Here is a 15,731-nt window from a genome sequence, read left to right on the forward strand (position 1 = left end):
GACATTATCAGTCGGTGTATGGTGGCATTATCAGTCGGTGTATGGTGACATTATCAGTCAGTGTATGGAGGTATTATCAGTCGGTGTATGGTGGTATTATCAGTCGGTGTACGGTGGTATCAGTCGGTGTATGGTGGTATTATCAGTCGGTGTATGGTGACATTATCAGTCGGTGTATGGTGACATTATCAGTCGGTGTATGGTGACATTATCAGTCAGTGTATGGAGGTATTATCAGTCGGTGTATGGTGGTATTATCAGTCAGTGTACGGTGATATCAGTCGGTGTATGGTGGTATTATCAGTCGGTGTATGGTGACATTATCAGTCAGTGTATGGTGACATTATCAGTCGGTGTATGGTGACATTATCAGTGTATGGAGGTATTATCAGTCGGTGTATGGTGGTATTATCAGTCGGTGTACGGTGGTATCAGTCGGTGTATGGTGGTATTATCAGTCGGTGTATGGAGGTATTATCAGTCGGTGTATGGTGGTATTATCAGTCGGTGTATGGAGGTATTATCAGTCGGTGTATGGAGGTATTATCAGTCGGTGTATGGAGGTATTATCAGTCGGTGTATGGTGACATTATCAGTCGGTGTATGGAGGTATTACCAATCAGTGTATGGTCAGTCAGGTGTGGTCACTAGTCACAGGGCTGCAGCCCCTCCGTACGGTCCCCATCGGTCAGGGTCAGGTGTGGTCACTAGTCACAGGGCTGCAGCCCCTCTGTACGGTCCCCATCGGTCAGGGTCAGGTGTGGTCACTAGTCACAGGGCTGAAGCCCCTCTGTACGGTCCCCATCAGTCAGGTGTGGTCACTAGTCACAGGGATGCAGCCCCTCTGTACGGTCCCCATCGGTCAGGGTCAGGTGTGGTCACTAGTCACAGGGCTGCAGCCCCTCTGTACAGTCCCGATCAGTTAGGTGTGGTCACTAGTCACAGGGATGCAGCCCCTCTGTACGGTCCCCATCGGTCAGGGTCAGGTGTGGTCACTAGTCACAGGGCTGCAGACCCTCTGTACAGTCCCCATCGGTCACGGTCAGGTGTGGTCACTAGCCTGCTGTGATGTCTCCCCTGCCCATGGGGTGCTCACTGATATTACGGTATGACTAGGATCTGGTGGCAGTTTTGATGGGGCAGATGCCACCGGGCGGGGCCGCTCTGATCATCCCCTTGATCCTCCAGTTGACATATACAATCACCTTGCGCCGTCTGTTCCTCTCCTAATCCTCTTGTAATCCCCTTGTGAGGCGCCATTCTCTGGATTTGTGCCCAGCATCCGGCACCTTCCACCACATGTTCCTATCAATGATTAGGAGGCACACTGGGGGTGAGGCTGGTGGTATTGGGGTCACCGTGACCTCATCATGATGTCATATGGTAAGACGGCAACACAGCACAGGAAATCCACCTGCCGTTATAGAGAGCGCCACAGACAAGGGCAGAGGACCAAACACACTACATCTGCTGCAGTGTTGTCACAATGTGTTTGTGGGGTGGGATGTATGCTAGGAGGGTCTTACATTGGGACCCAGGAGCTTGTGGGGAGACCTGGAGAATAGTGGAAGGACTCCGCTACTATCTGGGAATGGACCTGGAGAGTCTGAGAGTGACCCCCTGAGGTCAGTGTGTGTCCTGCAGGCTCGTAGAGTAAAGGTCAGGGTGGTCGCAGATAGCAAGTCTGTAGCCAGGACAGATATCCATCTAATGGACCAATCAGAGCAGCAGACGGGATCACATGGTCTCTCCAGCGCTGATGACATCACACACTACAGGATGTCATGATGAGCACTGTGTGGCGGTATTATTAGAGTCATGACATTGTTGTCTCTGCTGCCTGTGAATGTCCGTCTAGTCCTTCCTCTATGTCTGGGTTATGGGCCCCCTGGGTATAGGGGCCCGTGTGTGACAAGGCGCAGGAGTATCTGGTGAGTTGTGTAATGTTTGTACTGAGTGTATACAGAGCTGACCAGTGCTGAGACAGACAGACAGACAGAGCTGCTCCTTATATTACTGGGCTGTTAGCAGTATGTACCGTGCACCTTACATGTGTGTGGGGGGGTGATCCTCGGATATTAGTACGTGGTCACCCCCAAAACTGTGCTATAGAAGCTGAATGTGAAAACAGAGCACGCCGAGCGCTGCCACTAACCTGGCCTTATTATATCAATTAATACCAACATCTCCTTACAAGAATAGTGACAGTCACAGCCCCCATAATAGTGACAGCCACAGCCCCCCATAATAGTGACAGCCACAGCCCCCCATAATAGTGACAGCCACAGCCCCCCATAATAGTGACAGCCAGAGCCCCCCATAATAGTGACAGCCACAGCCCCCCATAATAGTGACAGCCACAGCGCCCCATAATAGTGACAGCCAGAGCCCCCCATAATAGTGACAGCCACAGCTCCATAATAGTGACAGCCAGAGCCCCCATAATAGTGACAGCCACAGCCCCCATAATAGTGACAGCCAGAGCCCCCATAATAGTGACAGCCACAGCACCCCCATAATAGTGACAGCTATATCCCCCATAATAGTGACAGCCACAGCCCCCAAAATAGTGACAGACACAGCCCCCATAATAGTGACAGCCACAGCCCCCCATAATAGTGACAGCCACAGCCCCCATAATAGTGACAGCCACAGCCCCCAAAATAGTGACAGACACAGCCCCCATAATAGTGACAACCACAGCCCCCATAATAGTGACAGCCACAGCCCCCCATAATAGTGACAGCTATATCCCCCATAATAGTGACAGCCACAGCCCCCATAATAGTGACAGCCACAGCCCCCATAATAGTGGCAGCCACAGCCCCCATAATAGTGACAGCCACAGCCCCCATAATAGTGACAGCCACATCCCCCATAATAGTGACAGCCACAGCCCCCCATAATAGTGACAGCCACAGCCCCCATAATAGTGACAGCCACAGCCCCCATAATAGTGACAGCCACAGCCCCCATAATAGTGACAGCCACAGCCCCCCATAATAGTGACAGCCACAGCCCCCATAATAGTGACAGCCACAGCGCCCATAATAGTGACAGCCACAGCCCCCCATAATAGTGACAGCCACAGCGCCCATAATAGTGACAGCCACAGCCCCCCATAATAGTGACAGCCACAGCCCCCCATAATAGTGACAGCCACAGCCCCCATAATAGTGACAGCCACAGCACCCCCCATAATAGTGACAGCCACAGCCCCCCATAATAGTGACAGCCACAGCCCCCATAATAGTGACAGCCACAGCCCCCATAATAGTGACAGCCACAGCCCCCATAATAGTGACAGCCACAGCCCCCATAATAGTGACAGCCACAGCGCCCATAATAGTGACAGCCACAGCCCCCCATAATAGTGACAGCCACAGCCCCCCATAATAGTGACAGCCACAGCCCCCATAATAGTGACAGCCACAGCCCCCATAATAGTGACAGCCACAGCCCCCATAATAGTGACAGCCACAGCCCCCATAATAGTGACAGCCACAGCGCCCATAATAGTGACAGCCACAGCCCCCATAATAGTGACAGCCCTAGCCCCATAATAGTGACAGCCACAGCCCCCATAATAGTGACAGCCACAGCCCCCCATAATAGTGACAGCCACAGCCCCCCATAATAGTGACAGCCACAGCCCCCAAAATAGTGACAGACACAGCCCCCATAATAGTGACAACCACAGCCCCCATAATAGTGACAGCCACAGCCCCCCATAATAGTGACAGCCACAGCCCCCCATAATAGTGACAGCCACAGCCCCCAAAATAGTGACAGACACAGCCCCCATAATAGTGACAACCACAGCCCCCATAATAGTGACAGCCACAGCCCCCATAATAGTGACAGCCACAGCGCCCATAATAGTGACAGCCACAGCCCCCATAATAGTGACAGCCAGAGCCCCCATAATATTGACAGCCACATCCCCCATAATAATGACAGCCACATCCCCCATAATAGTGACAACCACAGCCCCCATAATAGTGACAGCCACAGCCCCCCATAATAGTGACAGCCACAGCCCCCCATAATATTGACAGCCACATCCCCCATAATAGTGACAACCACAGCCCTCATAATCGCCACAGCCCCCATAATAGTGACAGCCACAGCCCCCATAATAGTGACAGCCACAGCCCCCCATAATAGTGACAGCCACAGCCCCCATAATAGTGACAGCCACAGCCCCCCATAATATTGACAGCCACATCCCCCATAATAGTGACAACCACAGCCCTCATAATCGCCACAGCCCCCATAATAGTGACAGCCACAGCCCCCATAATAGTGACAGCCACAGCCCCCCATAATAGTGACAGCCACAGCGCCTCATAATAGTGACAGCCTCAGTGCCCCCAATACCAGTACCAGCCATCTTCAGGTTGTTACCTTTGTTGACTGGCAGTAAAGTCCTCAGCTGGGGCGGCTGTAGAAGGCAGGGGAGGAGGGAGACGCTGCAATGAGAGAAGACAATGTATTACAACACATCCATACAGATAGTCAGCCTTGCATGTGCAGTTTGTGCTCCAGAGCTGATATTCCTACTGAAACCAGGGCAGGAAGATGCAGTCAATGTCAGCACTGTGGAGGCTATGGAGAGCAGTCTCTAGTTAGCTGGTCACCCCCAGTGCAATTTACACAAACACCGCCCTTTTGATAATGGGAGTCTATCATTATGAAACTGTGTCAGTGACTCACAGATGTAGCGTGTCCATCTCAATCTGCCTTACAGTGAGGATCTTCAATGATGGACTCATCTAAAGCACGGAGTATCAGGTCTTTGTGGACTCCACATAGAGAAATCATTTGGCCCCTGTACAGGTCCATTGAGTGCTGACTTCTATCTGTGAAAACCTCAGTGCATGGACCCATCATGTAATCCTAAGGTTTAGACCACAGTGTTTGGACCCATCATGTAAGTCTACGGGGGAGACCTCAGTGTATGGACCATCATGTAAGTCCACGGTGGAGACTACAGTGTATGGAATCATCATGTAAGTCTGCGGGGGAGACCTCAGTGTATAGACCATCATGTAAGTCTACAGGGGAGACCTCAGTGTATGGACCATCATGTAAGTCTAAGGTTTGGACCACAGTGTATGGAACCAAATGAGTAGGTCTACGGTGGAGCCCTCAGTGTGTGGAACCAAATGATTAGGTCTACGGTGGAGCCCTCAGTGTGTGGAACCATCATGTAAGTCTACATTGGAGCCCTCAGTGTATGGACCATCATGTAAGTCTAAGGTTTAGACCACAGTGTATGGAAACACATGAGTAGGTCTACGGTGGAGCCCTCAGTGTGTGGAACCATCATGTAAGTCTACAGTGCAGCCCTCAGTGTATGGACCATCATGTAAGTCTAAGGTTTAGACCACAGTGTATGGAACCACATGAGTAGGTCTACGGTGGAGCCCTCAGTGTGTGGAACCATCATGTAAGTCTACAGTGGAGCCCTCAATGTATGGAACCATCATGTAAGTCTACGGTGGAGACCACAGTGTATGGACCATCATGTAAGTCTAAGATTTAGACCACAGTGTATGGACCACCATGTAAGTCTAGGGTGGAACCCTCAGTGTATGGACTATGATGTAAGTCTAAGGTTTAGACCACAGTGTATGGAACCACATGAGTAGGTCTACGGTGGAGCCCTCAGTGTGTGGAACCATCATGTAAGTCTACGGTGGAGACCTCAGTGTATGGACTATCATGTAAGTCTACAGTGGAGCCCTCAGTGTATGGACCATTATGTAAGTCTAAGGTTTAGACCACAGTGTATGGTCCACCATGTAAGTCTATGGTGGAGACCTCTGTGTATGGAACCATAATGTAAGTCTACAGTGGAGACCTCAGTGTATGGAACCATCATGTAAGTCTACAGTGGAGACCACAGTGTATGGAACCATCATGTAAGTCTACGGTGGAGCCCTCAGTGTATGGACCATCATGAAAGTCTAAGGTTTAGACCACAGTGTATGGACCATCATGTAAGTCTACAGTGGAGACCTCAGTGTATGGACCATCATGTAAGTCTAAGGATTAAATAACAGTATATGGACCATCATGTAAGTCTACGGTGGAGACCTCAGTGTATGGACCATCATGTAAGTTAATGGTGGAGAGCTCAATGTATGGACCCATCATGTAAGTCTACGGTAGAGACCTCAGTGTATGGACCCATCATTTAAGTCTACGGTAGAGACCTCAGTGTATGGACCATCATGTAAGTCTAAGGTTTAAACCACAGTGTATGGACCACCATGTAATTCTACAGAGGAGGCCTCAGTGTATGGAACCATAATGTAAGTCTTCAGTGGAGACCACATTGTACAGACCCATCATGTAAGCCTACGGTGGAGACCACAGTGTATGGACAATCATGTAAGTCTACAGAAGAGACCTCAGTGTATGGAACCATAATGTAAGTCTACAGTGGAGCCCTCAGTGTATGGACCATCATGTAAGTCTAAGGTTTAGACCACACTGTATGGACCACCATGTAAGTCTATGGTGGAGACCACAGTGTATGGAACCATAATGTAAGTCTACAGTGAAGACCTCAGTGTATGAAGCCATCATGTAAGTCTAAGGTTTAGACCACAGTGTATGGACCCACCATGTAATTCTACAGTGGAGACCTCAGTATATGGACCCATCATGTTAATCTACGGTGGAGACCTCAGTGCATGGACCCTCATGTAAGTCTACGATGGAGACCTCAGTGTATGGAACCATCATGTAAGTCTACGGTGAAGACCACAGTGTATGGACCATCATGAAAGTCTAAGGTTTAGACCACAGTGTATGGACCATCATGTAAGTCTACAGTGGAGACCTCAGTGTATGGACCATCATGTAAGTCTAAGGATTAAATAACAGTATATGGACCATCATTTAAGCCTACGGTGGAGACCAGTGTATGGACCATTATGTAAGTCTACAGTGGAGACCTCAGTGTATGGACCATCATGTAAGTCTAAGGATTAAATATCAGTATATGGACCATCGTGTAAGTCTACGGTGGAGACCTCAGTGTATGGAACCATCATGTAAGTCTACGGTGGAGACCACAGTGTATGGACCATCATGAAAGTCTAAGGTTTAGACCACAGTGTATGGACCATCATGTAAGTCTACAGAAGAGACCTCAGTGTATGGAACCATAATGTAAGTCTACAGTGGAGCCCTCAGTGTATGGACCATCATGTAAGTCTAAGGTTTAGACCACACTGTATGGACCACCATGTAAGTCTATGGTGGAGACCACAGTGTATGGAACCATAATGTAAGTCTACAGTGAAGACCTCAGTGTATGAAGCCATCATGTAAGTCTAAGGTTTAGACCACAGTGTGTGGACCCACCATGTAATTCTACAGTGGAGACCTCAGTATATGGACCCATCATGTTAATCTACGGTGGAGACCTCAGTGCATGGACCCTCATGTAAGTCTACGATGGAGACCTCAGTGTATGGAACCATCATGTAAGTCTACGGTGAAGACCACAGTGTATGGACCATCATGAAAGTCTAAGGTTTAGACCACAGTGTATGGACCATCATGTAAGTCTACAGTGGAGACCTCAGTGTATGGACCATCATGTAAGTCTAAGGATTAAATAACAGTATATGGACCATCATTTAAGCCTACGGTGGAGACCAGTGTATGGACCATTATGTAAGTCTACAGTGGAGACCTCAGTGTATGGACCATCATGTAAGTCTAAGGATTAAATATCAGTATATGGACCATCGTGTAAGTCTACGGTGGAGACCTCAGTGTATGGAACCATCATGTAAGTCTACGGTGGAGACCACAGTGTATGGACCATCATGAAAGTCTAAGGTTTAGACCACAGTGTATGGACCATCATGTAAGTCTACAGTGGAGACCTCAGTGTATGGACCATCATGTAAGTCTAAGGATTAAATAACAGTATATGGACCATCATTTAAGCCTACGGTGGAGACCAGTGTATGGACCATTATGTAAGTCTACAGTGGAGACCTCAGTGTATGGACCATCATGTAAGTCTACGGTAGAGACCTCCGTGTATGGACCATCATGTAAGTTAATGGTGGAGAGCTCAATGTATGGACCCATCATGTAAGTCTACGGTAGAGACCTCAGTGTATGCACCCACCATTTAAGTCTACAGTGGAGACCACAGTGTATGGACCATCATGTAAGTCTAAGGTTTAAACCACAGTGTGTGGACCACCATGTAATTCTACAGAGGAGACCTCAGTGTATGGAACCATTATGTAAGTCTTCAGTGGAGACCACATTGTACAGACCCATCATGTAAGCCTACGGTGGAAACCACAGTGTATGGACCATCATGTTAATCTACGGTGGAGACCACAGTGCATGGACCATCATGTAAGTCTACGGTGGAGACCTCAATGTAAGGACCCATCATGTAAGTCTACAGTGGAGACCTCAATGTATGGACCCATCATGTAAGCCTACGGAGGAGACCTCAATGTATGCACCCATCATGTAAGTCTAAGGTTTAGACCACAGTGTATGGACTATCATGTAAGTCTAAGGCTTAGACTACAGTGTATGGACCATGATGTAAGTCTACAGTGGAGACCTCAGTGTGTGGACCATCATGTAAGTCTAAGGCTTAGACTTAAAGTGCATGGACCATAATGTAAGTCTATGGTGGAGACCTCAGTGTATGGACCATCATGTAAGTTTACTGTGGAGACCTCAGTGTATGCACCCATCATGTAAGTCTACGGTAGAGACCACAGTGTATGGAACGATTATGTAAGTCTACGGTGGAGACCTCAATGTATGGACCATCATGTAAGCCTACGGTGGACACCACAGTGTATGGACCATCATGTAAGTCTAAGGATTAAATAACAGTATATGGACCATCGTGTAAGTCTACGGTGGAGACCTCAGTGTATGAAACCAACATATAAGTCTACGGTAGAGACCTCAGTGTATGGACCCATCATGTAAGTCTACGGTACATTGTGTAAGTCTACGGTAGACCTCAATGTATGGACCATCATGTAAGCCTACGATGAGACCACAGTGTATGGACCATCATGTAAGCCTATGGTGGAGACCTCAGAGTATGGACCATCATGTAAGTTAACGGTGGAGACCTCAGTGTATAGACCTATCATATTAATGTACGGTGGAGACCTCAGTGTATGGACCCATCATGTAAATCTACGGTGGAGATCTCAGTGTATGGACCATCATGTAAGTCTACGGTGGAGACCACATTGTATGGACCATCATGTAAGTCTACAAAGGAGACCTCAGTGTATGGACCATCATGTAAGTCTACGGTGGAGACCACAGTGTACAGACCCATCATGTAATCCTACGGTGGAGACCACAGTGCATGGACCCATCATGTTACTCTACGGTGGAGACCACAGTGCATGGACCATCATGTAAGTCTACGGTGGAGAGCTCAATGTATGGACCATCATGTAAGTTTACGGTGGAGACCTCAGTGTATGGACCCATCATGTAAGTCTTCAGTGGAGACCTCAGTGTATGAAGCCATCATGTAAGTCTAAGGTTTAGACCACAGTGTATGGACCCATCATGTAAGTCTACAGTGGAGACCTCAGTATATGGACCCATCATGTTAATCTACGGTGGAGACCTCAGTGTATGGACCCATCATGTTAATCTACGGTGGAGACCACAGTGCATGGACCATCATGTAAGTCTACGGTGGAGACCTCAATTTAAGGACCCATCATGTAAGTCTACAGTGGAGACCTCAATGTATGGACCCATCATGTAGGTCTATGGTAGAGACCTCAGTGTATGGACCATCATGAAAGTCTAAGGTTTAGACGACAGTGTATGGACCATCATGTAAGCCTACGGTGAAGACCACAGTGTATGGACCATTATGTAAGTCTACAGTGGAGACCTCAGTGTATGGTTCATCATGTAAGTTAATGGTGGAGAGCTCAATGTATTGACCCATCATGTAAGTCTACGGTAGAGACCTCAGTGTATGGACCATAATGTAAGTCTATGGTGGAGACCTTAATGTATGGATCATCATGTAAGCCTACGGTGGAGACCACAGTGTATGGACCATCATGTAAGTCTACAGTGGAGACCTCAGTGTATGGACCCATCATGTAAGTCTACAGTGGAGACCTCAGTGTATGAAAACATCATGTAAGTCTAAGGTTTAGACCACAGTGTATGGACCATCATGTAAGTCTACGGTAGAGACCTCCGTGTATGGACCATCATGTAAGTTAATGGTGGAGAGCTCAATGTATGGACTCATCATGTAAGTCTATGGTAGAGATCTCAGTGTATGGACCCATCATTTAAGTCTACGGTGGAGACCACAGTGTATGGACCATCATGTAAGTCTAAGGATTAAACCACAGTGTATGGAACACCATGTAATTCTACAGAGGAGACCTCAGTATATGGAACCATAATGTAAGTCTTCGGTGGAGACCACATTATACAGACCCATCATGTAAGCGTACGGTGGAGACCACAGTGTATGGACCATCATGTAAGTCTACGGTAGAGATCTCTGTGTATGGACCATCATGTAAGTCTACGGAGGAGACCTCAGTGTATGGAACCATAATGTAAGTCTACAGTGGAGACCTTAGTGTATGGACCCATCATGTTAATCTACGGTGGAGACCACAGTGTATAGACCATCATGTAAGTCTATAGTGGAGACCACAGTGCATGGACCCATCATGTAAGTCTACAGTGGAGACTTCAATGTATGGACCATCATGTAAGTCTACGGTAGAGACCTCAGTGTTTGAACCCATCATGTAAGTCTACAGTGGAGACCTCCGTGTATGGACAATCACGTAAGTCTACAGTGGAGACCTCAGTGTATGGATCCATCATGTTAATCTACGGTGGAAGCCAGAGTGCATGGACCATCATGTAAGTGTACGGTGGAGACCTCAGTGTATGGACCCATCATGTAAGTCTACGGAGGAGACCTCAGTGTATAGACCATCATGTAAGTCTAAGGTTTAAACCACAGTGTATGGACCATCATGTAATTGTACAGAGACCTCATTGTATGGAACCATAATGTAAGTCTACAGTGGAGACCACATTGTACAGACCCATCATGTAAGCCTACGGAGGAGACCTCAGTGCATGGACCATCATGTAAGTCTACAGTGGAAACCTCAGTGTATGGACCATCATGTAAGTTTACGGTTCAGAGCTCAGTGCATGGACCCATCATGTAAGTTTACGGTTCAGAGCTCAGTGTATGGACCATCATGTAAGTCTACAGTGGAGACCTCAGTGTATGGACCATCATGTAAGCCTACGGTGGAGACCACAGTGCATGGACCCATCATGTATGCCTATGGTAGAGATCTCAGTATATGGACCCATCATGTTAGTCTACGGTGGAGACCACAGTGTTGGAGTAATGTAAGAAAGCAACCTAAATAGAAGGGTTGAATTCTACATGAATGTTTATGTAATTTTAGATTTTCTTTTTTAACAAATTTGCAAAGAATTCTAAAATTTTTCACATCTGATTATGGGATATTCAGCACAAATTGATGGGAAAAACTTGAAAACTTTGTTTTCTTTTAGTACAAGGCCTCAACATAAACTGAAAAGTAAAAAAAGTTGTGAAGACTTTCTGAAGTCTATGGTGGACCTGAAGGTCTCTGTTACCAGTAGATACACAGGGCATAACAGAGACACGGTGCGGCGGTGCGTTGCCTGTGACGTTCTTGCTGTAACTACTGACAACACTGGAATTTAAGAAGTATTATAATGCATGGTTTTGGTGCACTGGCGTGCCACATCTAGCTCCCTGTATTGGACAGGGGCAGAGCCCTAGTCCAGTGGAGATTGGAGAAGATCCTCACTTTATGGCTTGTTGTCACACCAGTACCTGAGCTTTATCTACTAAATGAAGACTATGGAAAAAACTCCCTGCCATTGAATGACCCTCATAACAGCGTGACAAGACTGGACGACTCCATGCAAGCTGGAACCACAGAAGGGACTCCTCCTCCGATGCACCTACAGGTGTGAACACCTCCATAACGACATAGGACGCTCTCTGATTGCCAAGTACAGCTCGCACCACTAGTCTAGCAATGAACAAAAGGCTTTACTAGGGGATGAGTCTTCCAGCAAATTTTGTGTGGAATATCTTGCACGATGAATCCAGTCAGTATGAGGGGAGGAGTTTGGAAGTTTCACACCCCTTCGCATTTGTCCACATGCAGTTTTTATTGTATCGATCTTAAGTGACAACTCCAAAATAATGCTCTAAACTGTAATCCAAGAGGTCACCTGTCCACCTATCGATGGTGCTCTACATGCGCCCTCACTTTCATCTGACATGGTCCTTTCTATTTTCCATTTCTTTGCAATTCACTTCTGACTTTGGCTCAAAAAACTGCAGCAAAAAAATCTGTTTCCACAATGTGGGGCCTTAGATGTGATTGGTGTGTGACAATATGGTGCAGTGTGTGGGGTTGCAGGGTGCTTGGTGTTGCATGATTCTCGTGTATACTGTTGTGGCACATGTCCAGACTGTGACTGTTGGGGTAACATCAGACCCAGAAATCAACAGGTACAGGTAACCTGTATCTTGTCTGCATAGGACAACCCCCATTCCTATTATTGGTGCCATCAGTGTCAGACTGCCGAGTGCTGAAGTTGAAACATCACCTATCACGTGTTACATCATCAGTGAAAGTGACGCAACGGCAGCCTAAGATCAGCAAGCCCAATGCCAGGTGTCTGCCGGAGAGGGGTAAAGAAAGACATTACTGGACTCTAGAGCAACTGTACACAAGCCTAAAATAAGAATGCAGAATGCTAAGCATTGACAAGACTGGTGTAAAGCACAACATGAGTGGACTAGAGCCTAACGTCACCATGTAAAATTTCAGGTGTCTGCCGGAGAGGTGTAAAGCACGTTATCTCTGGAGCAGCCGTACACAAGCCTATGATCAGTATGCACAATGTCAGGTGTCTGCTAGAGAGGTGTAAAGCACAAAATTAATGGACTAGAGCCTAACCGTAACTGTACATACGCCTACGATAAGTGTGCACAATGCCAGGTGTCTGCTGGAGTCTCCCGGACTCTGGAGCGGTGAGAACATGTTCTTTTGGTCTACACAGCTGTTCCCTTATACAGACTGGGGGGATCGGAGAATACTTCCATGGGCTCTGTACACCAGGTCAATGCATAGATCACCTTCTGTCCCGTCTACAGCGCTTTATCACATCAGATATTACTAACTACTGGCACCTCGGCTTGAGCGGCGGTGTGAACTAAACCAACAGAATTGTGAATGAAGCTCTGGAGGAGTGTGATATCTTATCAGAGAGTGGACTGCAGCTCTGGATGCAAGTGGTCTAACAGGATATCACAGTTGAATGATGCTCTGGGTGGGAGTAGAGTATACAGTAAGATGTAACTAGATGAATACAAGATTTCGGTCGCATACACTGAGGTACCTGGACCCCCCATTAAACACGCAGCAAGACACGCTGACACAGAATATTGTACTTCATATCAGTTTACTTGAGTTTTGCAGTGAGTGGCAGAACGTCGCTCCACCGGGTAACAAACAAATTTTAGTATGTACAGTTTATCTTTAGTGTTAGTACAGCGCCCCCCCAGTGGTTCTGCCCGAGGCTGGAGGGCTGTCAGATGAGACCTCCTACTGTATGAAATGAAGGTGAAATACACTCCGGTCTGTAAAATATTAAGGACACAGGGCGGTATATACATTATAATAAACACTATGGTGATTTGTATACTGGGCGGTGTACAGACATGGTGGCAGCCATCTTTAATGTAACAATGTATCTGAATGAACAGCAGTGACGGCTGGCCTCTACCCCGCACGTAGAGAGGCCGCCAGGTGAGATGTGGGGAGACACAGAAGACAATGCAGGATCGATGTGCAGCAGGTTATGGTGCCATGCCAGCGGTGCAGGGTGGCATGGTCGGCTGGTGAGGGCATGCACTTGGCTTGATTGCTGGAACCCAGGGTGCGGTGACTGGACAGACGTCAATAGGCTTGTAGTGGAGAGGAGGGCATGAGGAAGGTCAGTGCGAATGGTCTGCTTGGCACAGAGAAATGGGAGAGACGAGAGGGCAGACACAAACAATACAGAAAAATAGGGGGTGAGGTGAATGTAAGGGGGTTGGAAGTGGGTATGTACAGGAAGCAAACTCCCACTGGGCCATCACATTCACACGGTGGAAGGGGTGCCCCTCCCTATCCGGGGTCCTTAGAGTTATCCCAGGGCAGATGGTACATCCAGAGTCTCTAAAAAATGAAAGGAATGGAGATGATGAGGAGATGAGAGCAGCGGCCGATGGAAAGACCCTCATCTGTAAGCAGGACATTATACCCTTATAATATACCAATGCAGAAGCGAAGACCCCGACCACTATCTCATTACCCCATATATATAATATACCAGGGCAGGAGCCAAGACCCCGACCACTATGTCATTACTCCATATATAATATACCAGGGCAGGAGCCAAGACCCCGACCACTATGTCATTACCCCATATAGAATATACCAATGCAGGAGCGAAGACCCCGACCACTATGTCATTAAACCATATATAATATACCAGGACAAGAGCCAAGACCCCGACCACTTTGTCAATGTCAATGAGACCCCGACCACTTGTGATATGTCACTAATACATATATATGTTCACCAGTCAGTTATATCTCCATATGTAACAGAACTAGCGATGCCTTGAGCTTGTCGTAACAATGTGTCACCCTTCCCTACCACCTTATCATGGGCTCTGTCCTGTACCTCATATACACCCGGGTAGATTTAACAGGTACCTGGATTCTGGGATGCACAGTTGGTTCTGTGATGGTCAAGGTTTCCAGTTTATGCTGAGGAGTCCAGAAAATGGTGAGCCCTGAATCATAGGATGGACGATCCATGAAATCGGTGGTAGTGGGGCTCAATCCCTATACACAGAGCATGCAAAACACACGTCACATGTAAGACAAGATGGAGTCTGCAGGGTAAAACATACAAGACAGAAGGGTTGATGCTAGAATGGAAATCTTATCATTAGGTTCTCCCTGGTGTGGATCCAGTAGGTGGCGCTGCTTTGGCTCTGGGTGTGCAGACTAATGGGCTCCACAGCTGTGGCTGCCATGTGGTGGAAGTAATAGGGACATATCATACAAGCTCTAGGAGGCTCCCAAAAAAAGGGCCCCTCCTGGAAGAGCAGATACAGATTTTAGACACTCCAGACAGGCTGAGCGGAAGGTGGCAAGGGAGGAACCAGCCCTGTCATAACAATGGGGTTGGGATGGGTCGCCCTGTTATAACAATGGGGTTGGAATGCGTCGTCCTGTTATAACAATGGGGTTGGGATGGGTCGCCCTGTTATAACAATGGGGTTGGGATGCGTCGTCCTGTTATAACAATGGGGTTGGGATGGGTCGCCCTGTTATAACAATGGGGTTGGGATGCGTCGTCCTGTTATAACAATGGGGTTGGGATTCGTCGTCCTGTTATAACAATAGGGTTGGGATGGATTTCCAGTATTAATCAGATAATGGACATGAGGGTCTACAAATCTTGCAGCGGATGGTGCACAATGGACATATCTAGCATCCCTGACACTTCAGTATTGGACGTGGCTCACCAGTCAGACTTGGGGACACTTGCAAAATTTCATTAAAT

The 15,731-nt window shown here is 47.5% G+C and overlaps 1 protein-coding gene across 20 annotated transcripts in view; it reads right to left on the minus strand.

The window, feature by feature from the left end:
- Positions 1 to 13,555: 13,555 nt before the first annotated feature.
- PLEC (plectin) overlaps positions 13,556 to 15,731 on the minus strand; it is a 180,924-nt gene continuing 178,748 nt past the window's right edge. For all 20 annotated transcript variants that reach the window (XM_075269962.1, XM_075269959.1, XM_075269960.1 and 17 more), the window contains 2 exons: positions 14,873 to 15,004; positions 13,556 to 14,330 (listed from right to left, as the gene is read on the minus strand). The gene's annotated coding sequence lies outside the window, so the exon portion shown is untranslated. The remainder of the gene's footprint in view (positions 14,331 to 14,872; positions 15,005 to 15,731) is intronic.

Source organism: Leptodactylus fuscus, chromosome 4 (assembly GCF_031893055.1).
Source record: "Leptodactylus fuscus isolate aLepFus1 chromosome 4, aLepFus1.hap2, whole genome shotgun sequence".
NCBI classification, from domain to species: Eukaryota; Metazoa; Chordata; class Amphibia; order Anura; family Leptodactylidae; genus Leptodactylus; species Leptodactylus fuscus.